This window comes from Heterodontus francisci, chromosome 5, assembly GCF_036365525.1.
Source record: "Heterodontus francisci isolate sHetFra1 chromosome 5, sHetFra1.hap1, whole genome shotgun sequence".
Classification (NCBI taxonomy): Eukaryota; Metazoa; Chordata; class Chondrichthyes; order Heterodontiformes; family Heterodontidae; genus Heterodontus; species Heterodontus francisci.
In genome coordinates this window covers 62,180,167-62,207,741 of record NC_090375.1, presented here as the reverse complement: position 1 = coordinate 62,207,741, position 27,575 = coordinate 62,180,167, and the positions used below count along the sequence as shown (strand labels likewise).

Genomic DNA, 27,575 nt, shown 5'->3' with positions numbered 1-27,575 from the left:
TTGTGCGCCTATTGATGGCGCAGCACTGTGGCACCGTGAGCCGCCAGCTGCTCCCCGCAGCTTGTGCGAGTAGTGTAATGGATAAGGCTTCCGTCTGTGGATCGCAAGCTGATAGCGTGCACTCCTTCCTGGCTGGCAGATTTATGCAAACTTTGCATTATGACTCGGGACACCAGGCAAGCTGACTTACTTGGGCGCGCCACCTTTGGCGTCGCTTTCTCAAGTCCCTTCTCAGCGCAGTAGGCACTCTCATTATCTGAAAGTCCTGACTTGGCAATGCCAAGTGACGCACACCACGATAAGCATCAACTGCTGCGAGAGGAACTTCAACGCGGTGAAAGCCGCACTTTGGTCTGTCCGAATTTTGCTGGTCTTCCGGTGCGAGGAGCTGTCGACGACCGAGCGTTGCCGATTGGCACATTCCAAGGTCCAGGACTATGTCCCGAGGGACGCACTGAAGCTTGGCAGGTGTCCCTCCTAGTTGACCTGCGGCCTGCAAGGAAATCCTGCTTCCGGTTGGCCGCCTGCGAGAACATATTCAATGCTTTGCTCCAGTCAGCATGTCTGAGCACCAGCAGGCGAGCAGCTGCAGGACCGCAAGCCAGAAAAATGATGAAAGAAGCCGAAAAGAGCTGGAGCTGACGGAAGGCAAGCGAAGTGAGCGGAAACTAGCAACCGCCACCAGTGTGAAGGAGCAGCCGAGAAGCCCGTGTGACTGACAGGAGGCTTCTTTTTCTTCCAAGGAAGTACTGAGTGTTTGGAAGAGTTACTGCTCCACGGAGCTGCTTGTACGCACCACAGAATGTCGCACGTGAAATGCTGGCAAGTACAGTGAGGCACCTCTTGTCGTGTAATGAGAGAAACTGATCTGTACTGCACTTGATGTCATGTCAAATTTCAACTGTTATGTAATGTATGCTTGCAAATTTTATCAAAAAAGTCTCTTTTTGGAAAGAAAAAGCAAAGGTCTGCTGGCGCACAGAAGCAGCTGCACACGTGAAACAGCTGTGTGCAGGGTGTTTTCAGAGAGCAAAGGAGACATTCTGCGCATTGGCGACAACATGTTCCTTCAAAGCAACCTGTCAAGTTAAGAGCACTGGCTTCGGCTAATTGCTGCTTACTCCAAAATGGCAGCTGCACCTTTGAGCTGGAATTGCGGCAGAAACCTAAGGATAACCTTGCTTTGCATGCTCATGTACTTCACCACTGTTCAAGCTCAAGCATGGAAGGGAAGCAGTGAAGGTGATTCTCTTTGCTGATTGATCACCAAGCGACTCTGACCATTCCCACCCGTGGAGCTGCAAACACCGCAGCTGTGCAGACTGTGAGCTGCAAGTGCAAATGTACCTTTGGGGCCAGTGGCGCAATGGATAACGTGTCTGACTACGGATCAGAAGATTGTAGGTTCGACTCCTACCTGGCTCGTGCTGTTTTTGTACAAACTATGCATTGTGACTTTCTGCGCTTGCGAGCTGGCCGTGCTGCCTGATTCCTTGCAGGGCAAGTGCCTTCATAGCGGCGTAGGCATTTTTCACTCTCAAAATGCGAAGCTCCTCAATGCAATCCGCACTCAAAGTATGCAATGCTGCAAAGCCTTTTCTTTTCCCCTTCACTCAACTCAGCTTTCCAAGGTGGAAAAGTCAAGAAGCCTTGCTTGCCACAGCACAAGAAAGGATATGAAGCCTTTTCAGCACTTTGTGGCTGAGCAGGTGCAACCAATTGGGAGAAGAAGAGCCGGCGCCACTGTTGAGTGCCAAGAACTGGCCGAGCGGAGCGGAGCTAAGAAAGAAGTGGAGAATGCAGGCATCGATCCCGCTACCTCTCGCATGCAAAGCGAGCGCTCTACCACTTGAGCTAATTCCCCAGTGTTGTTGGGGTTGTTAGCCTAGCTTGTTTGGCAGGAGCTCCTCAGCACCACCCTCAACTTGGTCCGTGAGCAGCAGGGAAATCCTGCTTCGGCTTGGCCGGCTGCCTCAAGGCATTCAATGCTTTGCTCCAATCAGCATGTGCGAGCACCAGCAGGCGAGCAGCTGCAGGACCGCAAGCCACAATAACCATGGACGAAGCCAAAAAGAGCCGGAGCTTGCGCAAGGCAAGCCAGCTGAGCGGAAACGAGCAGCCACCCCGAGCGTCAGGGTGCAGCCTAGAACCCTGTCTGACTGACACAAGATTTCTTTTGTTTTCTAGTGAGTGCTGAGCATACTACTTCAAAGAACTCCCTGCTTGGGGCAGCTGACGCAAAAGGGTGCGTGAGGAAAGGCCACTCTGTAAGAGTCTGGCGCCATAGTATAGCGAGCGGCTGGAAACTGTGTAAAAGCCCTGGGGCTGTGGCAGCGGAGAATGTTGGTGATGAAATGTAAATGTACATTGTAAATATAAGCTAGTTCGGCAAGTGTAGTGAGGCAGCTGATGTAGTGTATTGAAAGTAAGGGATGTGCATTGCACTTTATCGGAGGTGAAATTTGAAGAGTTGTGTAATGTTGTGTCGGAAGTGTATTTTTGAGGTACAGGGCTGTGTGCTGAGCAGCAGGTGCAAGTGCAGAAGTGAAAGAACTGTGTGCGGGCTGTTATGAGAGAGGAAAAGGGGGTTGGTGCGCCTTGTTCGCAAGATCCGAGCGCGTTGTGTACTTGTGAAATTTAGAGTGCTGCCTCGAGCAAATTGTGGCATTGTGCAGACGGAGTGGAAAAAGGCCGTTGTTCCTTCGAGCCGGAATTGAACCAGCAACCTAAGGATGTCAGTGTTTTGATTTTCCTCTACAGTCCTCCGCTCTACCAGCTGAGCTATCGAAGGGGCTGGAGTTGTGGCACATGCAGCTGATTTAGTGCCATGCACTTTTGGCCACTCAGGGCCTTGTGCGCCTATTGATGGCGCAGCACTGTGGCACCGTGAGCCGCCAGCTGCTCCCCGCAGCTTGTGCGAGTAGTGTAATGGATAAGGCTTCCGTCTGTGGATCGCAAGCTGATAGCGTGCACTCCTTCCTGGCTGGCAGATTTATGCAAACTTTGCATTATGACTCGGGACACCAGGCAAGCTGACTTACTTGGGCGCGCCACCTTTGGCGTCGCTTTCTCAAGTCCCTTCTCAGCGCAGTAGGCACTCTCATTATCTGAAAGTCCTGACTTGGCAATGCCAAGTGACGCACACCACGATAAGCATCAACTGCTGCGAGAGGAACTTCAATGCGGTGAAAGCCGCACTTTGGTCTGTCCGAATTTTGCTGGTCTTCCGGTGCGAGGAGCTGTCGACGACCGAGCGTTGCCGATTGGCACATTCCAAGGTCCAGGACTATGTCCCGAGGGACGCACTGAAGCTTGGCAGGTGTCCCTCCTAGTTGACCTGCGGCCTGCAAGGAAATCCTGCTTCCGGTTGGCCGCCTGCGAGAACATATTCAATGCTTTGCTCCAGTCAGCATGTCTGAGCACCAGCAGGCGAGCAGCTGCAGGACCGCAAGCCAGAAAAATGATGAAAGAAGCCGAAAAGAGCTGGAGCTGACGGAAGGCAAGCGAAGTGAGCGGAAACTAGCAACCGCCACCAGTGTGAAGGAGCAGCCGAGAAGCCCGTGTGACTGACAGGAGGCTTCTTTTTCTTCCAAGGAAGTACTGAGTGTTTGGAAGAGTTACTGCTCCACGGAGCTGCTTGTACGCACCACAGAATGTCGCACGTGAAATGCTGGCAAGTACAGTGAGGCACCTCTTGTCGTGTAATGAGAGAAACTGATCTGTACTGCACTTGATGTCATGTCAAATTTCAACTGTTATGTAATGTATGCTTGCAAATTTTATCAAAAAAGTCTCTTTTTGGAAAGAAAAAGCAACGGTCTGCTGGCGCACAGAAGCAGCTGCACACGTGAAACAGCTGTGTGCAGGGTGTTTTCAGAGAGCAAAGGAGACATTCTGCGCATTGGCGACAACATGTTCCTTCAAAGCAACCTGTCAAGTTAAGAGCACTGGCTTCGGCTAATTGCTGCTTACTCCAAAATGGCAGCTGCACCTTTGAGCTGGAATTGCGGCAGAAACCTAAGGATAACCTTGCTTTGCATGCTCATGTACTTCACCACTGTTCAAGCTCAAGCATGGAAGGGAAGCAGTGAAGGTGATTCTCTTTGCTGATTGATCACCAAGCGACTCTGACCATTCCCACCCGTGGAGCTGCAAACACCGCAGCTGTGCAGACTGTGAGCTGCAAGTGCAAATGTACCTTTGGGGCCAGTGGCGCAATGGATAACGTGTCTGACTACGGATCAGAAGATTGTAGGTTCGACTCCTACCTGGCTCGTGCTGTTTTTGTACAAACTATGCATTGTGACTTTCTGCGCTTGCGAGCTGGCCGTGCTGCCTGATTCCTTGCAGGGCAAGTGCCTTCATAGCGGCGTAGGCATTTTTCACTCTCAAAATGCGAAGCTCCTCAATGCAATCCGCACTCAAAGTATGCAATGCTGCAAAGCCTTTTCTTTTCCCCTTCACTCAACTCAGCTTTCCAAGGTGGAAAAGTCAAGAAGCCTTGCTTGCCACAGCACAAGAAAGGATATGAAGCCTTTTCAGCACTTTGTGGCTGAGCAGGTGCAACCAATTGGGAGAAGAAGAGCCGGCGCCACTGTTGAGTGCCAAGAACTGGCCGAGCGGAGCGGAGCTAAGAAAGAAGTGGAGAATGCAGGCATCGATCCCGCTACCTCTCGCATGCAAAGCGAGCGCTCTACCACTTGAGCTAATTCCCCAGTGTTGTTGGGGTTGTTAGCCTAGCTTGTTTGGCAGGAGCTCCTCAGCACCACCCTCAACTTGGTCCGTGAGCAGCAGGGAAATCCTGCTTCGGCTTGGCCGGCTGCCTCAAGGCATTCAATGCTTTGCTCCAATCAGCATGTGCGAGCACCAGCAGGCGAGCAGCTGCAGGACCGCAAGCCACAATAACCATGGACGAAGCCAAAAAGAGCCGGAGCTTGCGCAAGGCAAGCCAGCTGAGCGGAAACGAGCAGCCACCCCGAGCGTCAGGGTGCAGCCTAGAACCCTGTCTGACTGACACAAGATTTCTTTTGTTTTCTAGTGAGTGCTGAGCATACTACTTCAAAGAACTCCCTGCTTGGGGCAGCTGACGCAAAAGGGTGCGTGAGGAAAGGCCACTCTGTAAGAGTCTGGCGCCATAGTATAGCGAGCGGCTGGAAACTGTGTAAAAGCCCTGGGGCTGTGGCAGCGGAGAATGTTGGTGATGAAATGTAAATGTACATTGTAAATATAAGCTAGTTCGGCAAGTGTAGTGAGGCAGCTGATGTAGTGTATTGAAAGTAAGGGATGTGCATTGCACTTTATCGGAGGTGAAATTTGAAGAGTTGTGTAATGTTGTGTCGGAAGTGTATTTTTGAGGTACAGGGCTGTGTGCTGAGCAGCAGGTGCAAGTGCAGAAGTGAAAGAACTGTGTGCGGGCTGTTATGAGAGAGGAAAAGGGGGTTGGTGCGCCTTGTTCGCAAGATCCGAGCGCGTTGTGTACTTGTGAAATTTAGAGTGCTGCCTCGAGCAAATTGTGGCATTGTGCAGACGTAGTGGAAAAAGGCCGTTGTTCCTTCGAGCCGGAATTGAACCAGCGACCTAAGGATGTCAGTGTTTTGATTTTCCTCTATAGTCCTCCGCTCTACCAGCTGAGCTATCGAAGGGGCAGGAGTTGTGGCACATGCAGCTGATTTAGTGCCATGCACTTTTGGCCACTCAGGGCCTTGTGCGCCTATTGATGGCGCAGCACTGTGGCACCGTGAGCCGCCAGCTGCTCCCCGCAGCTTGTGCGAGTAGTGTAATGGATAAGGCTTCCGTCTGTGGATCGCAAGCTGATAGCGTGCACTCCTTCCTGGCTGGCAGATTTATGCAAACTTTGCATTATGACTCGGGACACCAGGCAAGCTGACTTACTTGGGCGCGCCACCTTTGGCGTCGCTTTCTCAAGTCCCTTCTCAGCGCAGTAGGCACTCTCATTATCTGAAAGTCCTGACTTGGCAATGCCAAGTGACGCACACCACGATAAGCATCAACTGCTGCGAGAGGAACTTCAACGCGGTGAAAGCCGCACTTTGGTCTGTCCGAATTTTGCTGGTCTTCCGGTGCGAGGAGCTGTCGACGACCGAGCGTTGCCGATTGGCACATTCCAAGGTCCAGGACTATGTCCCGAGGGACGCACTGAAGCTTGGCAGGTGTCCCTCCTAGTTGACCTGCGGCCTGCAAGGAAATCCTGCTTCCGGTTGGCCGCCTGCGAGAACATATTCAATGCTTTGCTCCAGTCAGCATGTCTGAGCACCAGCAGGCGAGCAGCTGCAGGACCGCAAGCCAGAAAAATGATGAAAGAAGCCGAAAAGAGCTGGAGCTGACGGAAGGCAAGCGAAGTGAGCGGAAACTAGCAACCGCCACCAGTGTGAAGGAGCAGCCGAGAAGCCCGTGTGACTGACAGGAGGCTTCTTTTTCTTCCAAGGAAGTACTGAGTGTTTGGAAGAGTTACTGCTCCACGGAGCTGCTTGTACGCACCACAGAATGTCGCACGTGAAATGCTGGCAAGTACAGTGAGGCACCTCTTGTAGTGTAATGAGAGAAACTGATCTGTATTGCACTTGATGTCATGTCAAATTTCAACTGTTATGTAATGTATGCTTGCAAATTTTATCAAAAAAGTCTCTTTTTGGAAAGAAAAAGCAACGGTCTGCTGGCGCACAGAAGCAGCTGCACACGTGAAACAGCTGTGTGCAGGGTGTTTTCAGAGAGCAAAGGAGACATTCTGCGCATTGGCGACAACATGTTCCTTCAAAGCAACCTGTCAAGTTAAGAGCACTGGCTTCGGCTAATTGCTGCTTACTCCAAAATGGCAGCTGCACCTTTGAGCTGGAATTGCGGCAGAAACATAAGGATAACCTTGCTTTGCATGCTCATGTACTTCACCACTGTTCAAGCTCAAGCATGGAAGGGAAGCAGTGAAGGTGATTCTCTTTGCTGATTGATCACCAAGCGACTCTGACCATTCCCACCCGTGGAGCTGCAAACACCGCAGCTGTGCAGACTGTGAGCTGCAAGTGCAAATGTACCTTTGGGGCCAGTGGCGCAATGGATAACGTGTCTGACTACGGATCAGAAGATTGTAGGTTCGACTCCTAACCGGCTCGTGCTGTTTTTGTACAAACTATGCATTGTGACTTTCTGCGCTTGCGAGCTGGCCGTGCTGCCTGATTCCTTGCAGGGCAAGTGCCTTCATAGCGGCGTAGGCATTTTTCACTCTCAAAATGCGAAGCTCCTCAATGCAATCCGCACTCAAAGTATGCAATGCTGCAAAGCCTTTTCTTTTCCCCTTCACTCAACTCAGCTTTCCAAGGTGGAAAAGTCAAGAAGCCTTGCTTGCCACAGCACAAGAAAGGATATGAAGCCTTTTCAGCACTTTGTGGCTGAGCAGGTGCAACCAATTGGGAGAAGAAGAGCCGGCGCCACTGTTGAGTGCCAAGAACTGGCCGAGCGGAGCGGAGCGAAGAAAGAAGTGGAGAATGCAGGCATCGATCCCGCTACCTCTCGCATGCAAAGCGAGCGCTCTACCACTTGAGCTAATTCCCCAGTGTTGTTGGGGTTGTTAGCCTAGCTTGTTTGGCAGGAGCTCCTCAGCACCACCCTCAACTTGGTCCGTGAGCAGCAGGGAAATCCTGCTTCGGCTTGGCCGGCTGCCTCAAGGCATTCAATGCTTTGCTCCAATCAGCATGTGCGAGCACCAGCAGGCGAGCAGCTGCAGGACCGCAAGCCACAATAACCATGGACGAAGCCAAAAAGAGCCGGAGCTTGCGCAAGGCAAGCCAGCTGAGCGGAAACGAGCAGCCACCCCGAGCGTCAGGGTGCAGCCTAGAACCCTGTCTGACTGACACAAGATTTCTTTTGTTTTCTAGTGAGTGCTGAGCATACTCCTTCAAAGAACTCCCTGCTTGGGGGAGCTGACGCAAAAGGGTGCGTGAGGAAAGGCCACTCTGTAAGAGTCTGGTGCCATAGTATAGCGAGCGGCTGGAAACTGTGTAAAAGCCCTGGGGCTGTGGCAGCGGAGAATGTTGGTGATGAAATGTAAATGTACATTGTAAATATAAGCTAGTTCGGCAAGTGTAGTGAGGCAGCTGATGTAGTGTATTGAAAGTAAGGGATGTGCATTGCACTTTATCGGAGGTGAAATTTGAAGAGTTGTGTAATGTTGTGTCGGAAGTGTATTTTTGAGGTACAGGGCTGTGTGCTGAGCAGCAGGTGCAAGTGCAGAAGTGAAAGAACTGTGTGCGGGCTGTTATGAGAGAGGAAAAGGGGGTTGGTGCGCCTTGTTCGCAAGATCCGAGCGCGTTGTGTACTTGTGAAATTTAGAGTGCTGCCTCGAGCAAATTGTGGCATTGTGCAGACGGAGTGGAAAAAGGCCGTTGTTCCTTCGAGCCGGAATTGAACCAGCGACCTAAGGATGTCAGTGTTTTGATTTTCCTCTACAGTCCTCCGCTCTACCAGCTGAGCTATCGAAGGGGCAGGAGTTGTGGCACATGCAGCTGATTTAGTGCCATGCACTTTTGGCCACTCAGGGCCTTGTGCGCCTATTGATGGCGCAGCACTGTGGCACCGTGAGCCGCCAGCTGCTCCCCGCAGCTTGTGCGAGTAGTGTAATGGATAAGGCTTCCGTCTGTGGATCGCAAGCTGATAGCGTGCACTCCTTCCTGGCTGGCAGATTTATGCAAACTTTGCATTATGACTCGGGACACCAGGCAAGCTGACTTACTTGGGCGCGCCACCTTTGGCGTCGCTTTCTCAAGTCCCTTCTCAGCGCAGTAGGCACTCTCATTATCTGAAAGTCCTGACTTGGCAATGCCAAGTGACGCACACCACGATAAGCATCAACTGCTGCGAGAGGAACTTCAACGCGGTGAAAGCCGCACTTTGGTCTGTCCGAATTTTGCTGGTCTTCCGGTGCGAGGAGCTGTCGACGACCGAGCGTTGCCGATTGGCACATTCCAAGGTCCAGGACTATGTCCCGAGGGACGCACTGAAGCTTGGCAGGTGTCCCTCCTAGTTGACCTGCGGCCTGCAAGGAAATCCTGCTTCCGGTTGGCCGCCTGCGAGAACATATTCAATGCTTTGCTCCAGTCAGCAAGTCTGAGCACCAGCAGGCGAGCAGCTGCAGGACCGCAAGCCAGAAAAATGATGAAAGAAGCCGAAAAGAGCTGGAGCTGACGGAAGGCAAGCGAAGTGAGCGGAAACTAGCAACCGCCACCAGTGTGAAGGAGCAGCCGAGAAGCCCGTGTGACTGACAGGAGGCTTCTTTTTCTTCCAAGGAAGTACTGAGTGTTTGGAAGAGTTACTGCTCCACGGAGCTGCTTGTACGCACCACAGAATGTCGCACGTGAAATGCTGGCAAGTACAGTGAGGCACCTCTTGTAGTGTAATGAGAGAAACTGATCTGTATTGCACTTGATGTCATGTCAAATTTCAACTGTTATGTAATGTATGCTTGCAAATGTTATCAAAAAAGTCTCTTTTTGGAAAGAAAAAGCAACGGTCTGCTGGCGCACAGAAGCAGCTGCACATGTGAAACAGCTGTGTGCAGGGTGTTTTCAGAGAGCAAAGGAGACATTCTGCGCATTGGCGACAACATGTTCCTTCAAAGCAACCTGTCAAGTTAAGAGCACTGGCTTCGGCTAATTGCTGCTTACTCCAAAATGGCAGCTGCACCTTTGAGCTGGAATTGCGGCAGAAACCTAAGGATAACCTTGCTTTGCATGCTCGTGTACTTCACCACTGTTAAAGCTCAAGCATGGAAGGGAAGCAGTGAAGGTGATTCTCTTTGCAGATTGATCACCAAGCGACTCTGACCATTCCCACCCGTGGAGCTGCAAACACTGCAGCTGTGCAGACTGTGAGCTGCAAGTGCAAATGTACCTTTGGGGCCAGTGGCGCAATGGATAACGTGTCTGACTACGGATCAGAAGATTGTAGGTTCGACTCCTAACCGGCTCGTGCTGTTTTTGTACAAACTATGCATTGTGACTTTCTGCGCTTGCGAGCTGGCCGTGCTGCCTGATTCCTTGCAGGGCAAGTGCCTTCATAGCGGCGTAGGCATTTTTCACTCTCAAAATGCGAAGCTCCTCAATGCAATCCGCACTCAAAGTATGCAATGCTGCAAAGCCTTTTCTTTTCCCCTTCACTCAACTCAGCTTTCCAAGGTGGAAAAGTCAAGAAGCCTTGCTTGCCACAGCACAAGAAAGGATATGAAGCCTTTTCAGCACTTTGTGGCTGAGCAGGTGCAACCAATTGGGAGAAGAAGAGCCGGCGCCACTGTTGAGTGCCAAAAACTGGCCGAGCGGAGCGAAGAAAGAAGTGGAGAATGCAGGCATCGATCCCGCTACCTCTCGCATGCAAAGCGAGCGCTCTACCACTTGAGCTAATTCCCCAGTGTTGTTGGGGTTGTTAGCCTAGCTTGTTTGGCAGGAGCTCCTCAGCACCACCCTCAACTTGGTCCGTGAGCAGCAGGGAAATCCTGCTTCGGCTTGGCCGGCTGCCTCAAGGCATTCAATGCTTTGCTCCAATCAGCATGTGCGAGCACCAGCAGGCGAGCAGCTGCAGGACCGCAAGCCACAATAACCATGGACGAAGCCAAAAAGAGCCGGAGCTTGCGCAAGGCAAGCCAGCTGAGCGGAAACGAGCAGCCACCCCGAGCGTCAGGGTGCAGCCTAGAACCCTGTCTGACTGACACAAGATTTCTTTTGTTTTCTAGTGAGTGCTGAGCATACTACTTCAAAGAACTCCCTGCTTGGGGCAGCTGACGCAAAAGGGTGCGTGAGGAAAGGCCACTCTGTAAGAGTCTGGCGCCATAGTATAGCGAGCGGCTGGAAACTGTGTAAAAGCCCTGGGGCTGTGGCAGCGGAGAATGTTGGTGATGAAATGTAAATGTACATTGTAAATATAAGCTAGTTCGGCAAGTGTAGTGAGGCAGCTGATGTAGTGTATTGAAAGTAAGGGATGTGCATTGCACTTTATCGGAGGTGAAATTTGAAGAGTTGTGTAATGTTGTGTCGGAAGTGTATTTTTGAGGTACAGGGCTGTGTGCTGAGCAGCAGGTGCAAGTGCAGAAGTGAAAGAACTGTGTGCGGGCTGTTATGAGAGAGGAAAAGGGGGTTGGTGCGCCTTGTTCGCAAGATCCGAGCGCGTTGTGTACTTGTGAAATTTAGAGTGCTGCCTCGAGCAAATTGTGGCATTGTGCAGACGTAGTGGTAAAAGGCCGTTGTTCCTTCGAGCCGGAATTGAACCAGCGACCTAAGGATGTCAGTGTTTTGATTTTCCTCTACAGTCCTCCGCTCTACCAGCTGAGCTATCGAAGGGGCAGGAGTTGTGGCACATGCAGCTGATTTAGTGCCATGCACTTTTGGCCACTCAGGGCCTTGTGCGCCTATTGATGGCGCAGCACTGTGGCACCGTGAGCCGCCAGCTGCTCCCCGCAGCTTGTGCGAGTAGTGTAATGGATAAGGCTTCCGTCTGTGGATCGCAAGCTGATAGCGTGCACTCCTTCCTGGCTGGCAGATTTATGCAAACTTTGCATTATGACTCGGGACACCAGGCAAGCTGACTTACTTGGGCGCGCCACCTTTGGCGTCGCTTTCTCAAGTCCCTTCTCAGCGCAGTAGGCACTCTCATTATCTGAAAGTCCTGACTTGGCAATGCCAAGTGACGCACACCACGATAAGCATCAACTGCTGCGAGAGGAACTTCAACGCGGTGAAAGCCGCACTTTGGTCTGTCCGAATTTTGCTGGTCTTCCGGTGCGAGGAGCTGTCGACGACCGAGCGTTGCCGATTGGCACATTCCAAGGTCCAGGACTATGTCCCGAGGGACGCACTGAAGCTTGGCAGGTGTCCCTCCTAGTTGACCTGCGGCCTGCAAGGAAATCCTGCTTCCGGTTGGCCGCCTGCGAGAACATATTCAATGCTTTGCTCCAGTCAGCATGTCTGAGCACCAGCAGGCGAGCAGCTGCAGGACCGCAAGCCAGAAAAATGATGAAAGAAGCCGAAAAGAGCTGGAGCTGACGGAAGGCAAGCGAAGTGAGCGGAAACTAGCAACCGCCACCAGTGTGAAGGAGCAGCCGAGAAGCCCGTGTGACTGACAGGAGGCTTCTTTTTCTTCCAAGGAAGTACTGAGTGTTTGGAAGAGTTACTGCTCCACGGAGCTGCTTGTACGCACCACAGAATGTCGCACGTGAAATGCTGGCAAGTACAGTGAGGCACCTCTTGTAGTGTAATGAGAGAAACTGATCTGTATTGCACTTGATGTCATGTCAAATTTCAACTGTTATGTAATGTATGCTTGCAAATGTTATCAAAAAAGTCTCTTTTTGGAAAGAAAAAGCAACGGTCTGCTGGCGCACAGAAGCAGCTGCACATGTGAAACAGCTGTGTGCAGGGTGTTTTCAGAGAGCAAAGGAGACATTCTGCGCATTGGCGACAACATGTTCCTTCAAAGCAACCTGTCAAGTTAAGAGCACTGGCTTCGGCTAATTGCTGCTTACTCCAAAATGGCAGCTGCACCTTTGAGCTGGAATTGCGGCAGAAACCTAAGGATAACCTTGCTTTGCATGCTCGTGTACTTCACCACTGTTCAAGCTCAAGCATGGAAGGGAAGCAGTGAAGGTGATTCTCTTTGCTGATTGATCACCAAGCGACTCTGACCATTCCCACCCGTGGAGCTGCAAACACTGCAGCTGTGCAGACTGTGAGCTGCAAGTGCAAATGTACCTTTGGGGCCAGTGGCGCAATGGATAACGTGTCTGACTACGGATCAGAAGATTGTAGGTTCGACTCCTAACCGGCTCGTGCTGTTTTTGTACAAACTATGCATTGTGACTTTCTGCGCTTGCGAGCTGGCCGTGCTGCCTGATTCCTTGCAGGGCAAGTGCCTTCATAGCGGCGTAGGCATTTTTCACTCTCAAAATGCGAAGCTCCTCAATGCAATCCGCACTCAAAGTATGCAATGCTGCAAAGCCTTTTCTTTTCCCCTTCACTCAACTCAGCTTTCCAAGGTGGAAAAGTCAAGAAGCCTTGCTTGCCACAGCACAAGAAAGGATATGAAGCCTTTTCAGCACTTTGTGGCTGAGCAGGTGCAACCAATTGGGAGAAGAAGAGCCGGCGCCACTGTTGAGTGCCAAAAACTGGCCGAGCGGAGCGAAGAAAGAAGTGGAGAATGCAGGCATCGATCCCGCTACCTCTCGCATGCAAAGCGAGCGCTCTACCACTTGAGCTAATTCCCCAGTGTTGTTGGTGTTGTTAGCCTAGCTTGTTTGGCAGGAGCTCCTCAGCACCACCCTCAACTTGGTCCGTGAGCAGCAGGGAAATCCTGCTTCGGCTTGGCCGGCTGCCTCAAGGCATTCAATGCTTTGCTCCAATCAGCATGTGCGAGCACCAGCAGGCGAGCAGCTGCAGGACCGCAAGCCACAATAACCATGGACGAAGCCAAAAAGAGCCGGAGCTTGCGCAAGGCAAGCCAGCTGAGCGGAAACGAGCAGCCACCCCGAGCGTCAGGGTGCAGCCTAGAACCCTGTCTGACTGACACAAGATTTCTTTTGTTTTCTAGTGAGTGCTGAGCATACTCCTTCAAAGAACTCCCTGCTTGGGGGAGCTGACGCAAAAGGGTGCGTGAGGAAAGGCCACTCTGTAAGAGTCTGGCGCCATAGTATAGCGAGCGGCTGGAAACTGTGTAAAAGCCCTGGGGCTGTGGCAGCGGAGAATGTTGGTGATGAAATGTAAATGTACATTGTAATTATAAGCTAGTTCGGCAAGTGTAGTGAGGCAGCTGATGTAGTGTATTGAAAGTAAGGGATGTGCATTGCACTTTATCGGAGGTGAAATTTGAAGAGTTGTGTAATGTTGTGTCGGAAGTGTATTTTTGAGGTACAGGGCTGTGTGCTGAGCAGCAGGTGCAAGTGCAGAAGTGAAAGAACTGTGTGCGGGCTGTTATGAGAGAGGAAAAGGGGGTTGGTGCGCCTTGTTCGCAAGATCCGAGCGCGTTGTGTACTTGTGAAATTTAGAGTGCTGCCTCGAGCAAATTGTGGCATTGTGCAGACGGAGTGGAAAAAGGCCGTTGTTCCTTCGAGCCGGAATTGAACCAGCGACCTAAGGATGTCAGTGTTTTGATTTTCCTCTACAGTCCTCCGCTCTACCAGCTGAGCTATCGAAGGGGCAGGAGTTGTGGCACATGCAGCTGATTTAGTGCCATGCACTTTTGGCCACTCAGGGCCTTGTGCGCCTATTGATGGCGCAGCACTGTGGCACCGTGAGCCGCCAGCTGCTCCCCGCAGCTTGTGCGAGTAGTGTAATGGATAAGGCTTCCGTCTGTGGATCGCAAGCTGATAGCGTGCACTCCTTCCTGGCTGGCAGATTTATGCAAACTTTGCATTATGACTCGGGACACCAGGCAAGCTGACTTACTTGGGCGCGCCACCTTTGGCGTCGCTTTCTCAAGTCCCTTCTCAGCGCAGTAGGCACTCTCATTATCTGAAAGTCCTGACTTGGCAATGCCAAGTGACGCACACCACGATAAGCATCAACTGCTGCGAGAGGAACTTCAACGCGGTGAAAGCCGCACTTTGGTCTGTCCGAATTTTGCTGGTCTTCCGGTGCGAGGAGCTGTCGACGACCGAGCGTTGCCGATTGGCACATTCCAAGGTCCAGGACTATGTCCCGAGGGACGCACTGAAGCTTGGCAGGTGTCCCTCCTAGTTGACCTGCGGCCTGCAAGGAAATCCTGCTTCCGGTTGGCCGCCTGCGAGAACATATTCAATGCTTTGCTCCAGTCAGCATGTCTGAGCACCAGCAGGCGAGCAGCTGCAGGACCGCAAGCCAGAAAAATGATGAAAGAAGCCGAAAAGAGCTGGAGCTGACGGAAGGCAAGCGAAGTGAGCGGAAACTAGCAACCGCCACCAGTGTGAAGGAGCAGCCGAGAAGCCTGTGTGACTGACAGGAGGCTTCTTTTTCTTCCAAGGAAGTACTGAGTGTTTGGAAGAGTTACTGCTCCACGGAGCTGCTTGTACGCACCACAGAATGTCGCACGTGAAATGCTGGCAAGTACAGTGAGGCACCTCTTGTAGTGTAATGAGAGAAACTGATCTGTATTGCACTTGATGTCATGTCAAATTTCAACTGTTATGTAATGTATGCTTGCAAATTTTATCAAAAAAGTCTCTTTTTGGAAAGAAAAAGCAACGGTCTGCTGGCGCACAGAAGCAGCTGCACATGTGAAACAGCTGTGTGCAGGGTGTTTTCAGAGAGCAAAGGAGACATTCTGCGCATTGGCGACAACATGTTCCTTCAAAGCAACCTGTCAAGTTAAGAGCACTGGCTTCGGCTAATTGCTGCTTACTCCAAAATGGCAGCTGCACCTTTGAGCTGGAATTGCGGCAGAAACCTAAGGATAACCTTGCTTTGCATGCTCGTGTACTTCACCACTGTTCAAGCTCAAGCATGGAAGGGAAGCAGTGAAGGTGATTCTCTTTGCTGATTGATCACCAAGCGACTCTGACCATTCCCACCCGTGGAGCTGCAAACACCGCAGCTGTGCAGACTGTGAGCTGCAAGTGCAAATGTACCTTTGGGGCCAGTGGCGCAATGGATAATGTGTCTGACTACGGATCAGAAGATTGTAGGTTCGACTCCTACCTGGCTCGTGCTGTTTTTGTACAAACTATGCATTGTGACTTTCTGCGCTTGCGAGCTGGCCGTGCTGCCTGATTCCTTGCAGGGCAAGTTCCTTCATAGCGGCGTAGGCATTTTTCACTCTCAAAATGCGAAGCTCCTCAATGCAATCCGCACTCAAAGTATGCAATGCTGCAAAGCCTTTTCTTTTCCCCTTCACTCAACTCAGCTTTCCAAGGTGGAAAAGTCAAGAAGCCTTGCTTGCCACAGCACAAGAAAGGATATGAAGCCTTTTCAGCACTTTGTGGCTGAGCAGGTGCAACCAATTGGGAGAAGAAGAGCCGGCGCCACTGTTGAGTGCCAAGAACTGGCCGAGCGGAGCGGAGCTAAGAAAGAAGTGGAGAATGCAGGCATCGATCCCGCTACCTCTCGCATGCAAAGCGAGCGCTCTACCACTTGAGCTAATTCCCCAGTGTTGTTGGGGTTGTTAGCCTAGCTTGTTTGGCAGGAGCTCCTCAGCACCACCCTCAACTTGGTCCGTGAGCAGCAGGGAAATCCTGCTTCGGCTTGGCCGGCTGCCTCAAGGCATTCAATGCTTTGCTCCAATCAGCATGTGCGAGCACCAGCAGGCGAGCAGCTGCAGGACCGCAAGCCACAATAACCATGGACGAAGCCAAAAAGAGCCGGAGCTTGCGCAAGGCAAGCCAGCTGAGCGGAAACGAGCAGCCACCCCGAGCGTCAGGGTGCAGCCTAGAACCCTGTCTGACTGACACAAGATTTCTTTTGTTTTCTAGTGAGTGCTGAGCATACTACTTCAAAGAACTCCCTGCTTGGGGCAGCTGACGCAAACGGGTGCGTGAGGAAAGGCCACTCTGTAAGAGTCTGGCGCCATAGTATAGCGAGCGGCTGGAAACTGTGTAAAAGCCCTGGGGCTGTGGCAGCGGAGAATGTTGGTGATGAAATGTAAATGTACATTGTAAATATAAGCTAGTTCGGCAAGTGTAGTGAGGCAGCTGATGTAGTGTATTGAAAGTAAGGGATGTGCATTGCACTTTATCGGAGGTGAAATTTGAAGAGTTGTGTAATGTTGTGTCGGAAGTGTATTTTTGAGGTACAGGGCTGTGTGCTGAGCAGCAGGTGCAAGTGCAGAAGTGAAAGAACTGTGTGCGGGCTGTTATGAGAGAGGAAAAGGGGGTTGGTGCGCCTTGTTCGCAAGATCCGAGCGCGTTGTGTACTTGTGAAATTTAGAGTGCTGCCTCGAGCAAATTGTGGCATTGTGCAGACGGAGTGGAAAAAGGCCGTTGTTCCTTCGAGCCGGAATTGAACCAGCGACCTAAGGATGTCAGTGTTTTGATTTTCCTCTACAGTCCTCCGCTCTACCAGCTGAGCTATCGAAGGGGCTGGAGTTGTGGCACATGCAGCTGATTTAGTGCCATGCACTTTTGGCCACTCAGGGCCTTGTGCGCCTATTGATGGCGCAGCACTGTGGCACCGTGAGCCGCCAGCTGCTCCCCGCAGCTTGTGCGAGTAGTGTAATGGATAAGGCTTCCGTCTGTGGATCGCAAGCTGATAGCGTGCACTCCTTCCTGGCTGGCAGATTTATGCAAACTTTGCATTATGACTCGGGACACCAGGCAAGCTGACTTACTTGGGCGCGCCACCTTTGGCGTCGCTTTCTCAAGTCCCTTCTCAGCGCAGTAGGCACTCTCATTATCTGAAAGTCCTGACTTGGCAATGCCAAGTGACGCACACCACGATAAGCATCAACTGCTGCGAGAGGAACTTCAACGCGGTGAAAGCCGCACTTTGGTCTGTCCGAATTTTGCTGGTCTTCCGGTGCGAGGAGCTGTCGACGACCGAGCGTTGCCGATTGGCACATTCCAAGGTCCAGGACTATGTCCCGAGGGACGCACTGAAGCTTGGCAGGTGTCCCTCCTAGTTGACCTGCGGCCTGCAAGGAAATCCTGCTTCCGGTTGGCCGCCTGCGAGAACATATTCAATGCTTTGCTCCAGTCAGCATGTCTGAGCACCAGCAGGCGAGCAGCTGCAGGACCGCAAGCCAGAAAAATGATGAAAGAAGCCGAAAAGAGCTGGAGCTGACGGAAGGCATGCGAAGTGAGCGGAAACTAGCAACCGCCACCAGTGTGAAGGAGCAGCCGAGAAGCCCGTGTGACTGACAGGAGGCTTCTTTTTCTTCCAAGGAAGTACTGAGTGTTTGGAAGAGTTACTGCTCCACGGAGCTGCTTGTACGCACCACAGAATGTCGCACGTGAAATGCTGGCAAGTACAGTGAGGCACCTCTTGTCGTGTAATGAGAGAAACTGATCTGTACTGCACTTGATGTCATGTCAAATTTCAACTGTTATGTAATGTATGCTTGCAAATTTTATCAAAAAAGTCTCTTTTTGGAAAGAAAAAGCAACGGTCTGCTGGCGCACAGAAGCAGCTGCACACGTGAAACAGCTGTGTGCAGGGTGTTTTCAGAGAGCAAAGGAGACATTCTGCGCATTGGCGACAACATGTTCCTTCAAAGCAACCTGTCAAGTTAAGAGCACTGGCTTCGGCTAATTGCTGCTTACTCCAAAATGGCAGCTGCACCTTTGAGCTGGAATTGCGGCAGAAACCTAAGGATAACCTTGCTTTGCATGCTCATGTACTTCACCACTGTTCAAGCTCAAGCATGGAAGGGAAGCAGTGAAGGTGATTCTCTTTGCTGATTGATCACCAAGCGACTCTGACCATTCCCACCCGTGGAGCTGCAAACACCGCAGCTGTGCAGACTGTGAGCTGCAAGTGCAAATGTACCTTTGGGGCCAGTGGCGCAATGGATAACGTGTCTGACTACGGATCAGAAGATTGTAGGTTCGACTCCTACCTGGCTCGTGCTGTTTTTGTACAAACTATGCATTGTGACTTTCTGCGCTTGCGAGCTGGCCGTGCTGCCTGATTCCTTGCAGGGCAAGTGCCTTCATAGCGGCGTAGGCATTTTTCACTCTCAAAATGCGAAGCTCCTCAATGCAATCCGCACTCAAAGTATGCAATGCTGCAAAGCCTTTTCTTTTCCCCTTCACTCAACTCAGCTTTCCAAGGTGGAAAAGTCAAGAAGCCTTGCTTGCCACAGCACAAGAAAGGATATGAAGCCTTTTCAGCACTTTGTGGCTGAGCAGGTGCAACCAATTGGGAGAAGAAGAGCCGGCGCCACTGTTGAGTGCCAAGAACTGGCCGAGCGGAGCGGAGCTAAGAAAGAAGTGGAGAATGCAGGCATCGATCCCGCTACCTCTCGCATGCAAAGCGAGCGCTCTACCACTTGAGCTAATTCCCCAGTGTTGTTGGGGTTGTTAGCCTAGCTTGTTTGGCAGGAGCTCCTCAGCACCACCCTCAACTTGGTCCGTGAGCAGCAGGGAAATCCTGCTTCGGCTTGGCCGGCTGCCTCAAGGCATTCAATGCTTTGCTCCAATCAGCATGTGCGAGCACCAGCAGGCGAGCAGCTGCAGGACCGCAAGCCACAATAACCATGGACGAAGCCAAAAAGAGCCGGAGCTTGCGCAAGGCAAGCCAGCTGAGCGGAAACGAGCAGCCACCCCGAGCGTCAGGGTGCAGCCTAGAACCCTGTCTGACTGACACAAGATTTCTTTTGTTTTCTAGTGAGTGCTGAGCATACTACTTCAAAGAACTCCCTGCTTGGGGCAGCTGACGCAAAAGGGTGCGTGAGGAAAGGCCACTCTGTAAGAGTCTGGCGCCATAGTATAGCGAGCGGCTGGAAACTGTGTAAAAGCCCTGGGGCTGTGGCAGCGGAGAATGTTGGTGATGAAATGTAAATGTACATTGTAAATATAAGCTAGTTCGGCAAGTGTAGTGAGGCAGCTGATGTAGTGTATTGAAAGTAAGGGATGTGCATTGCACTTTATCGGAGGTGAAATTTGAAGAGTTGTGTAATGTTGTGTCGGAAGTGTATTTTTGAGGTACAGGGCTGTGTGCTGAGCAGCAGGTGCAAGTGCAGAAGTGAAAGAACTGTGTGCGGGCTGTTATGAGAGAGGAAAAGGGGGTTGGTGCGCCTTGTTCGCAAGATCCGAGCGCGTTGTGTACTTGTGAAATTTAGAGTGCTGCCTCGAGCAAATTGTGGCATTGTGCAGACGTAGTGGAAAAAGGCCGTTGTTCCTTCGAGCCGGAATTGAACCAGCGACCTAAGGATGTCAGTGTTTTGATTTTCCTCTACAGTCCTCCGCTCTACCAGCTGAGCTATCGAAGGGGCAGGAGTTGTGGCACATGCAGCTGATTTAGTGCCATGCACTTTTGGCCACTCAGGGCCTTGTGCGCCTATTGATGGCGCAGCACTGTGGCACCGTGAGCCGCCAGCTGCTCCCCGCAGCTTGTGCGAGTAGTGTAATGGATAAGGCTTCCGTCTGTGGATCGCAAGCTGATAGCGTGCACTCCTTCCTGGCTGGCAGATTTATGCAAACTTTGCATTATGACTCGGGACACCAGGCAAGCTGACTTACTTGGGCGCGCCACCTTTGGCGTCGCTTTCTCAAGTCCCTTCTCAGCGCAGTAGGCACTCTCATTATCTGAAAGTCCTGACTTGGCAATGCCAAGTGACGCACACCACGATAAGCATCAACTGCTGCGAGAGGAACTTCAACGCGGTGAAAGCCGCACTTTGGTCTGTCCGAATTTTGCTGGTCTTCCGGTGCGAGGAGCTGTCGACGACCGAGCGTTGCCGATTGGCACATTCCAAGGTCCAGGACTATGTCCCGAGGGACGCACTGAAGCTTGGCAGGTGTCCCTCCTAGTTGACCTGCGGCCTGCAAGGAAATCCTGCTTCCGGTTGGCCGCCTGCGAGAACATATTCAATGCTTTGCTCCAGTCAGCATGTCTGAGCACCAGCAGGCGAGCAGCTGCAGGACCGCAAGCCAGAAAAATGATGAAAGAAGCCGAAAAGAGCTGGAGCTGACGGAAGGCATGCGAAGTGAGCGGAAACTAGCAACCGCCACCAGTGTGAAGGAGCAGCCGAGAAGCCCGTGTGACTGACAGGAGGCTTCTTTTTCTTCCAAGGAAGTACTGAGTGTTTGGAAGAGTTACTGCTCCACGGAGCTGCTTGTACGCACCACAGAATGTCGCACGTGAAATGCTGGCAAGTACAGTGAGGCACCTCTTGTCGTGTAATGAGAGAAACTGATCTGTACTGCACTTGATGTCATGTCAAATTTCAACTGTTATGTAATGTATGCTTGCAAATTTTATCAAAAAAGTCTCTTTTTGGAAAGAAAAAGCAACGGTCTGCTGGCGCACAGAAGCAGCTGCACACGTGAAACAGCTGTGTGCAGGGTGTTTTCAGAGAGCAAAGGAGACATTCTGCGCATTGGCGACAACATGTTCCTTCAAAGCAACCTGTCAAGTTAAGAGCACTGGCTTCGGCTAATTGCTGCTTACTCCAAAATGGCAGCTGCACCTTTGAGCTGGAATTGCGGCAGAAACCTAAGGATAACCTTGCTTTGCATGCTCATGTACTTCACCACTGTTCAAGCTCAAGCATGGAAGGGAAGCAGTGAAGGTGATTCTCTTTGCTGATTGATCACCAAGCGACTCTGACCATTCCCACCCGTGGAGCTGCAAACACCGCAGCTGTGCAGACTGTGAGCTGCAAGTGCAAATGTACCTTTGGGGCCAGTGGCGCAATGGATAACGTGTCTGACTACGGATCAGAAGATTGTAGGTTCGACTCCTACCTGGCTCGTGCTGTTTTTGTACAAACTATGCATTGTGACTTTCTGCGCTTGCGAGCTGGCCGTGCTGCCTGATTCCTTGCAGGGCAAGTGCCTTCATAGCGGCGTAGGCATTTTTCACTCTCAAAATGCGAAGCTCCTCAATGCAATCCGCACTCAAAGTATGCAATGCTGCAAAGCCTTTTCTTTTCCCCTTCACTCAACTCAGCTTTCCAAGGTGGAAAAGTCAAGAAGCCTTGCTTGCCACAGCACAAGAAAGGATATGAAGCCTTTTCAGCACTTTGTGGCTGAGCAGGTGCAACCAATTGGGAGAAGAAGAGCCGGCGCCACTGTTGAGTGCCAAGAACTGGCCGAGCGGAGCGGAGCTAAGAAAGAAGTGGAGAATGCAGGCATCGATCCCGCTACCTCTCGCATGCAAAGCGAGCGCTCTACCACTTGAGCTAATTCCCCAGTGTTGTTGGGGTTGTTAGCCTAGCTTGTTTGGCAGGAGCTCCTCAGCACCACCCTCAACTTGGTCCGTGAGCAGCAGGGAAATCCTGCTTCGGCTTGGCCGGCTGCCTCAAGGCATTCAATGCTTTGCTCCAATCAGCATGTGCGAGCACCAGCAGGCGAGCAGCTGCAGGACCGCAAGCCACAATAACCATGGACGAAGCCAAAAAGAGCCGGAGCTTGCGCAAGGCAAGCCAGCTGAGCGGAAACGAGCAGCCACCCCGAGCGTCAGGGTGCAGCCTAGAACCCTGTCTGACTGACACAAGATTTCTTTTGTTTTCTAGTGAGTGCTGAGCATACTACTTCAAAGAACTCCCTGCTTGGGGCAGCTGACGCAAAAGGGTGCGTGAGGAAAGGCCACTCTGTAAGAGTCTGGCGCCATAGTATAGCGAGCGGCTGGAAACTGTGTAAAAGCCCTGGGGCTGTGGCAGCGGAGAATGTTGGTGATGAAATGTAAATGTACATTGTAAATATAAGCTAGTTCGGCAAGTGTAGTGAGGCAGCTGATGTAGTGTATTGAAAGTAAGGGATGTGCATTGCACTTTATCGGAGGTGAAATTTGAAGAGTTGTGTAATGTTGTGTCGGAAGTGTATTTTTGAGGTACAGGGCTGTGTGCTGAGCAGCAGGTGCAAGTGCAGAAGTGAAAGAACTGTGTGCGGGCTGTTATGAGAGAGGAAAAGGGGGTTGGTGCGCCTTGTTCGCAAGATCCGAGCGCGTTGTGTACTTGTGAAATTTAGAGTGCTGCCTCGAGCAAATTGTGGCATTGTGCAGACGTAGTGGAAAAAGGCCGTTGTTCCTTCGAGCCGGAATTGAACCAGCGACCTAAGGATGTCAGTGTTTTGATTTTCCTCTACAGTCCTCCGCTCTACCAGCTGAGCTATCGAAGGGGCAGGAGTTGTGGCACATGCAGCTGATTTAGTGCCATGCACTTTTGGCCACTCAGGGCCTTGTGCGCCTATTGATGGCGCAGCACTGTGGCACCGTGAGCCGCCAGCTGCTCCCCGCAGCTTGTGCGAGTAGTGTAATGGATAAGGCTTCCGTCTGTGGATCGCAAGCTGATAGCGTGCACTCCTTCCTGGCTGGCAGATTTATGCAAACTTTGCATTATGACTCGGGACACCAGGCAAGCTGACTTACTTGGGCGCGCCACCTTTGGCGTCGCTTTCTCAAGTCCCTTCTCAGCGCAGTAGGCACTCTCATTATCTGAAAGTCCTGACTTGGCAATGCCAAGTGACGCACACCACGATAAGCATCAACTGCTGCGAGAGGAACTTCAACGCGGTGAAAGCCGCACTTTGGTCTGTCCGAATTTTGCTGGTCTTCCGGTGCGAGGAGCTGTCGACGACCGAGCGTTGCCGATTGGCACATTCCAAGGTCCAGGACTATGTCCCGAGGGACGCACTGAAGCTTGGCAGGTGTCCCTCCTAGTTGACCTGCGGCCTGCAAGGAAATCCTGCTTCCGGTTGGCCGCCTGCGAGAACATATTCAATGCTTTGCTCCAGTCAGCATGTCTGAGCACCAGCAGGCGAGCAGCTGCAGGACCGCAAGCCAGAAAAATGATGAAAGAAGCCGAAAAGAGCTGGAGCTGACGGAAGGCAAGCGAAGTGAGCGGAAACTAGCAACCGCCACCAGTGTGAAGGAGCAGCCGAGAAGCCCGTGTGACTGACAGGAGGCTTCTTTTTCTTCCAAGGAAGTACTGAGTGTTTGGAAGAGTTACTGCTCCACGGAGCTGCTTGTACGCACCACAGAATGTCGCACGTGAAATGCTGGCAAGTACAGTGAGGCACCTCTTGTAGTGTAATGAGAGAAACTGATCTGTATTGCACTTGATGTCATGTCAAATTTCAACTGTTATGTAATGTATGCTTGCAAATTTTATCAAAAAAGTCTCTTTTTGGAAAGAAAAAGCAACGGTCTGCTGGCGCACAGAAGCAGCTGCACATGTGAAACAGCTGTGTGCAGGGTGTTTTCAGAGAGCAAAGGAGACATTCTGCGCATTGGCGACAACATGTTCCTTCAAAGCAACCTGTCAAGTTAAGAGCACTGGCTTCGGCTAATTGCTGCTTACTCCAAAATGGCAGCTGCACCTTTGAGCTGGAATTGCGGCAGAAACCTAAGGATAACCTTGCTTTGCATGCTCGTGTACTTCACCACTGTTCAAGCTCAAGCATGGAAGGGAAGCAGTGAAGGTGATTCTCTTTGCTGATTGATCACCAAGCGACTCTGACCATTCCCACCCGTGGAGCTGCAAACACTGCAGCTGTGCAGACTGTGAGCTGCAAGTGCAAAAGTACCTTTGGGGCCAGTGGCGCAATGGATAATGTGTCTGACTACGGATCAGCAGATTGTAGGTTCGACTCTGACCTGGCTCGTGCTGTTTTTGTACAAACTATGCATTGTGACTTTCTGCGCTTGCGAGCTGGCCGTGCTGCCTGATTCCTTGCAGGGCAAGTGCCTTCATAGCGGCGTAGGCATTTTTCACTCTCAAAATGCGAAGCTCCTCAATGCAATCCGCACTCAAAGTATGCAATGCTGCAAAGCCTTTTCTTTTCCCCTTCACTCAACTCAGCTTTCCAAGGTGGAAAAGTCAAGAAGCCTTGCTTGCCACAGCACAAGAAAGGATATGAAGCCTTTTCAGCACTTTGTGGCTGAGCAGGTGCAACCAATTGGGAGAAGAAGAGCCGGCGCCACTGTTGAGTGCCAAGAACTGGCCGAGCGGAGCGGAGCTAAGAAAGAAGTGGAGAATGCAGGCATCGATCCCGCTACCTCTCGCATGCAAAGCGAGCGCTCTACCACTTGAGCTAATTCCCCAGTGTTGTTGGGGTTGTTAGCCTAGCTTGTTTGGCAGGAGCTCCTCAGCACCACCCTCAACTTGGTCCGTGAGCAGCAGGGAAATCCTGCTTCGGCTTGGCCGGCTGCCTCAAGGCATTCAATGCTTTGCTCCAATCAGCATGTGCGAGCACCAGCAGGCGAGCAGCTGCAGGACCGCAAGCCACAATAACCATGGACGAAGCCAAAAAGAGCCGGAGCTTGCGCAAGGCAAGCCAGCTGAGCGGAAACGAGCAGCCACCCCGAGCGTCAGGGTGCAGCCTAGAACCCTGTCTGACTGACACAAGATTTCTTTTGTTTTCTAGTGAGTGCTGAGCATACTACTTCAAAGAACTCCCTGCTTGGGGCAGCTGACGCAAAAGGGTGCGTGAGGAAAGGCCACTCTGTAAGAGTCTGGCGCCATAGTATAGCGAGCGGCTGGAAACTGTGTAAAAGCCCTGGGGCTGTGGCAGCGGAGAATGTTGGTGATGAAATGTAAATGTACATTGTAAATATAAGCTAGTTCGGCAAGTGTAGTGAGGCAGCTGATGTAGTGTATTGAAAGTAAGGGATGTGCATTGCACTTTATCGGAGGTGAAATTTGAAGAGTTGTGTAATGTTGTGTCGGAAGTGTATTTTTGAGGTACAGGGCTGTGTGCTGAGCAGCAGGTGCAAGTGCAGAAGTGAAAGAACTGTGTGCGGGCTGTTATGAGAGAGGAAAAGGGGGTTGGTGCGCCTTGTTCGCAAGATCCGAGCGCGTTGTGTACTTGTGAAATTTAGAGTGCTGCCTCGAGCAAATTGTGGCATTGTGCAGACGTAGTGGAAAAAGGCCGTTGTTCCTTCGAGCCGGAATTGAACCAGCGACCTAAGGATGTCAGTGTTTTGATTTTCCTCTACAGTCCTCCGCTCTACCAGCTGAGCTATCGAAGGGGCAGGAGTTGTGGCACATGCAGCTGATTTAGTGCCATGCACTTTTGGCCACTCAGGGCCTTGTGCGCCTATTGATGGCGCAGCACTGTGGCACCGTGAGCCGCCAGCTGCTCCCCGCAGCTTGTGCGAGTAGTGTAATGGATAAGGCTTCCGTCTGTGGATCGCAAGCTGATAGCGTGCACTCCTTCCTGGCTGGCAGATTTATGCAAACTTTGCATTATGACTCGGGACACCAGGCAAGCTGACTTACTTGGGCGCGCCACCTTTGGCGTCGCTTTCTCAAGGCCCTTCTCAGCGCAGTAGGCACTCTCATTATCTGAAAGTCCTGACTTGGCAATGCCAAGTGACGCACACCACGATAAGCATCAACTGCTGCGAGAGGAACTTCAACGCGGTGAAAGCCGCACTTTGGTCTGTCCGAATTTTGCTGGCCTTCCGGTGCGAGGAGCTGTCGACGACCGAGCGTTGCCGATTGGCACATTCCAAGGTCCAGGACTATGTCCCGAGGGACGCACTGAAGCTTGGCAGGTGTCCCTCCTAGTTGACCTGCGGCCTGCAAGGAAATCCTGCTTCCGGTTGGCCGCCTGCGAGAACATATTCAATGCTTTGCTCCAGTCAGCATGTCTGAGCACCAGCAGGCGAGCAGCTGCAGGACCGCAAGCCAGAAAAATGATGAAAGAAGCCGAAAAGAGCTGGAGCTGACGGAAGGCAAGCGAAGTGAGCGGAAACTAGCAACCGCCACCAGTGTGAAGGAGCAGCCGAGAAGCCCGTGTGACTGACAGGAGGCTTCTTTTTCTTCCAAGGAAGTACTGAGTGTTTGGAAGAGTTACTGCTCCACGGAGCTGCTTGTACGCACCACAGAATGTCGCACGTGAAATGCTGGCAAGTACAGTGAGGCACCTCTTGTCGTGTAATGAGAGAAACTGATCTGTACTGCACTTGATGTCATGTCAAATTTCAACTGTTATGTAATGTATGCTTGCAAATTTTATCAAAAAAGTCTCTTTTTGGAAAGAAAAAGCAACGGTCTGCTGGCGCACAGAAGCAGCTGCACACGTGAAACAGCTGTGTGCAGGGTGTTTTCAGAGAGCAAAGGAGACATTCTGCGCATTGGCGACAACATGTTCCTTCAAAGCAACCTGTCAAGTTAAGAGCACTGGCTTCGGCTAATTGCTGCTTACTCCAAAATGGCAGCTGCACCTTTGAGCTGGAATTGCGGCAGAAACCTAAGGATAACCTTGCTTTGCATGCTCATGTACTTCACCACTGTTCAAGCTCAAGCATGGAAGGGAAGCAGTGAAGGTGATTCTCTTTGCTGATTGATCACCAAGCGACTCTGACCATTCCCACCCGTGGAGCTGCAAACACCGCAGCTGTGCAGACTGTGAGCTGCAAGTGCAAATGTACCTTTGGGGCCAGTGGCGCAATGGATAACGTGTCTGACTACGGATCAGAAGATTGTAGGTTCGACTCCTACCTGGCTCGTGCTGTTTTTGTACAAACTATGCATTGTGACTTTCTGCGCTTGCGAGCTGGCCGTGCTGCCTGATTCCTTGCAGGGCAAGTGCCTTCATAGCGGCGTAGGCATTTTTCACTCTCAAAATGCGAAGCTCCTCAATGCAATCCGCACTCAAAGTATGCAATGCTGCAAAGCCTTTTCTTTTCCCCTTCACTCAACTCAGCTTTCCAAGGTGGAAAAGTCAAGAAGCCTTGCTTGCCACAGCACAAGAAAGGATATGAAGCCTTTTCAGCACTTTGTGGCTGAGCAGGTGCAACCAATTGGGAGAAGAAGAGCCGGCGCCACTGTTGAGTGCCAAGAACTGGCCGAGCGGAGCGGAGCTAAGAAAGAAGTGGAGAATGCAGGCATCGATCCCGCTACCTCTCGCATGCAAAGCGAGCGCTCTACCACTTGAGCTAATTCCCCAGTGTTGTTGGGGTTGTTAGCCTAGCTTGTTTGGCAGGAGCTCCTCAGCACCACCCTCAACT

The 27,575-nt window shown here is 51.7% G+C and overlaps 15 non-coding genes across 15 annotated transcripts; 6 read left to right on the top strand and 9 right to left on the bottom strand.

Moving 5' to 3' along the window:
- The first annotated feature begins 1,352 nt into the window (after positions 1-1,352).
- Positions 1,353-1,425, top strand: trnar-acg (transfer RNA arginine (anticodon ACG)). The gene has a single exon. It is a non-coding gene; the product is annotated as a tRNA-Arg (tRNA).
- A 1,273-nt stretch (positions 1,426-2,698) lies between these two features.
- trnay-gua (transfer RNA tyrosine (anticodon GUA)) lies at positions 2,699-2,791 on the bottom strand. Its single transcript has 2 exons — positions 2,755-2,791; positions 2,699-2,734 (listed from the first exon to the last, which is right to left on the bottom strand). It is a non-coding gene; the product is annotated as a tRNA-Tyr (tRNA).
- A 1,412-nt stretch (positions 2,792-4,203) lies between these two features.
- trnar-acg (transfer RNA arginine (anticodon ACG)) lies at positions 4,204-4,276 on the top strand. The gene has a single exon. It is a non-coding gene; the product is annotated as a tRNA-Arg (tRNA).
- Positions 4,277-5,549: 1,273 nt separating this feature from the next.
- Positions 5,550-5,642, bottom strand: trnay-aua (transfer RNA tyrosine (anticodon AUA)). Its single transcript has 2 exons — positions 5,606-5,642; positions 5,550-5,585 (listed from the first exon to the last, which is right to left on the bottom strand). It is a non-coding gene; the product is annotated as a tRNA-Tyr (tRNA).
- A 2,758-nt stretch (positions 5,643-8,400) lies between these two features.
- trnay-gua (transfer RNA tyrosine (anticodon GUA)) lies at positions 8,401-8,493 on the bottom strand. The gene is made up of 2 exons: positions 8,457-8,493; positions 8,401-8,436 (listed from the first exon to the last, which is right to left on the bottom strand). It is a non-coding gene; the product is annotated as a tRNA-Tyr (tRNA).
- A 2,753-nt stretch (positions 8,494-11,246) lies between these two features.
- Positions 11,247-11,339, bottom strand: trnay-gua (transfer RNA tyrosine (anticodon GUA)). Its single transcript has 2 exons — positions 11,303-11,339; positions 11,247-11,282 (listed from the first exon to the last, which is right to left on the bottom strand). It is a non-coding gene; the product is annotated as a tRNA-Tyr (tRNA).
- Positions 11,340-14,092: 2,753 nt separating this feature from the next.
- trnay-gua (transfer RNA tyrosine (anticodon GUA)) lies at positions 14,093-14,185 on the bottom strand. The gene is made up of 2 exons: positions 14,149-14,185; positions 14,093-14,128 (listed from the first exon to the last, which is right to left on the bottom strand). It is a non-coding gene; the product is annotated as a tRNA-Tyr (tRNA).
- Positions 14,186-15,597: 1,412 nt separating this feature from the next.
- Positions 15,598-15,670, top strand: trnar-acg (transfer RNA arginine (anticodon ACG)). The gene has a single exon. It is a non-coding gene; the product is annotated as a tRNA-Arg (tRNA).
- A 1,273-nt stretch (positions 15,671-16,943) lies between these two features.
- On the bottom strand, positions 16,944-17,036 carry trnay-gua (transfer RNA tyrosine (anticodon GUA)). Its single transcript has 2 exons — positions 17,000-17,036; positions 16,944-16,979 (listed from the first exon to the last, which is right to left on the bottom strand). It is a non-coding gene; the product is annotated as a tRNA-Tyr (tRNA).
- Positions 17,037-18,448: 1,412 nt separating this feature from the next.
- On the top strand, positions 18,449-18,521 carry trnar-acg (transfer RNA arginine (anticodon ACG)). The gene has a single exon. It is a non-coding gene; the product is annotated as a tRNA-Arg (tRNA).
- A 1,273-nt stretch (positions 18,522-19,794) lies between these two features.
- trnay-gua (transfer RNA tyrosine (anticodon GUA)) lies at positions 19,795-19,887 on the bottom strand. The gene is made up of 2 exons: positions 19,851-19,887; positions 19,795-19,830 (listed from the first exon to the last, which is right to left on the bottom strand). It is a non-coding gene; the product is annotated as a tRNA-Tyr (tRNA).
- Positions 19,888-21,299: 1,412 nt separating this feature from the next.
- trnar-acg (transfer RNA arginine (anticodon ACG)) lies at positions 21,300-21,372 on the top strand. Its single transcript has one exon. It is a non-coding gene; the product is annotated as a tRNA-Arg (tRNA).
- A 1,273-nt stretch (positions 21,373-22,645) lies between these two features.
- Positions 22,646-22,738, bottom strand: trnay-gua (transfer RNA tyrosine (anticodon GUA)). Its single transcript has 2 exons — positions 22,702-22,738; positions 22,646-22,681 (listed from the first exon to the last, which is right to left on the bottom strand). It is a non-coding gene; the product is annotated as a tRNA-Tyr (tRNA).
- Positions 22,739-25,496: 2,758 nt separating this feature from the next.
- trnay-gua (transfer RNA tyrosine (anticodon GUA)) lies at positions 25,497-25,589 on the bottom strand. Its single transcript has 2 exons — positions 25,553-25,589; positions 25,497-25,532 (listed from the first exon to the last, which is right to left on the bottom strand). It is a non-coding gene; the product is annotated as a tRNA-Tyr (tRNA).
- Positions 25,590-27,001: 1,412 nt separating this feature from the next.
- trnar-acg (transfer RNA arginine (anticodon ACG)) lies at positions 27,002-27,074 on the top strand. The gene has a single exon. It is a non-coding gene; the product is annotated as a tRNA-Arg (tRNA).
- Positions 27,075-27,575: the final 501 nt, after the last annotated feature.